Genomic DNA, 1,034 nt, shown 5'->3' with positions numbered 1-1,034 from the left:
GGAAGGATAGCTTAGAACCGTTTGATCCTGAACTTGAAAGGACCCGAAGGAGAATAAGAAGTGAGCAAGGATCAATGGCAGAAAGAACAGAGCTACCCGAAGGAGAATAAGAAGTGAGCAAGGATCAATGGCAGAAAGAACAGAGCTAGAGAGGCTTCAAGCCATGGTCAAGATGTTGATGGATGAGAGAGAAATGGAAAAGGCTGCCCGCGAGGCGCAGAAAAAAGATTGATATGAAGATAGTACCCGTGATGCACATGTTCAATCACGGGAATATGATTATTTTTTAAGGCACTTGTGTTGATGCTAACAATTTTGAGCTGCGAATGACCCTTATACAAAGGGTTGAGCAGTCTCCTTTTGCAGGTAGGGCCATAGAAGACGCCAATCGCCATCTCTCGAAGTTCGTGGAAATCTCCAACACTCTGAAATTAAATGTTGTCGACGACGACGCCATAAGGGTAAGACTCTTTCTCTTTTCTCTAATTGATTCTGCTAAAGAGTGGTTTGAGTGTATGCCCACTGAACGAGTCTCCACATGCAAGAATATAGTGGTTGCCTTCACTCGACAAGTACTACCCGTCGGGCACGATCTTAAAGCTCAAAAGTGAGATCTTCCAATTCATGCAAGGCCATGACGAGCCCCTCTATGAGGCATTTGCTCGTTTCAAGGCCCTCTTCCGCAAGTGCCCCAACCACGGTTTCTCCGAGGACCATCAGGTAGGAATCCTTTACAATGGATTTAATGAAAATATTTGTGCTATGTTGGATTCAGGCGCGAATGGAGGATTCTTGCGGAAGACCGGACTGGATGCCATGGCGGTCATTGAAGAGTTTGTCACCAACAATAGGGGGTGGTCGAAAGAAAGGCACAACTCGAGGAGAGTAGCAGCCATAGAAGAGGATGATGATAGCTCCTTTGTGAAAGAATTGGCCGAGCTCAAAGTGCGGGTTAACCAAATGGATACATCGAGAAAGAAGGATCCGGTCCCACCGACCTCCGTCATCGCAGTCGCCAAACCCGACACTCCTAC

The 1,034-nt window shown here is 46.8% G+C and overlaps 1 non-coding gene across 1 annotated transcript; it reads right to left on the bottom strand.

Annotated features, from left to right (window-relative positions):
* Window positions 1-597: 597 nt before the first annotated feature.
* Window positions 598-704, bottom strand: LOC121785629. Its single transcript, XR_006047013.1, has one exon. It is a non-coding gene; the product is annotated as a small nucleolar RNA R71 (small nucleolar RNA).
* Window positions 705-1,034: the final 330 nt, after the last annotated feature.

The sequence above is a fragment of the Salvia splendens genome, chromosome 21, assembly GCF_004379255.2.
Source record: "Salvia splendens isolate huo1 chromosome 21, SspV2, whole genome shotgun sequence".
Classification (NCBI taxonomy): Eukaryota; Viridiplantae; Streptophyta; class Magnoliopsida; order Lamiales; family Lamiaceae; genus Salvia; species Salvia splendens.
This window is presented reverse-complemented; position numbering and strand designations above follow the sequence as displayed.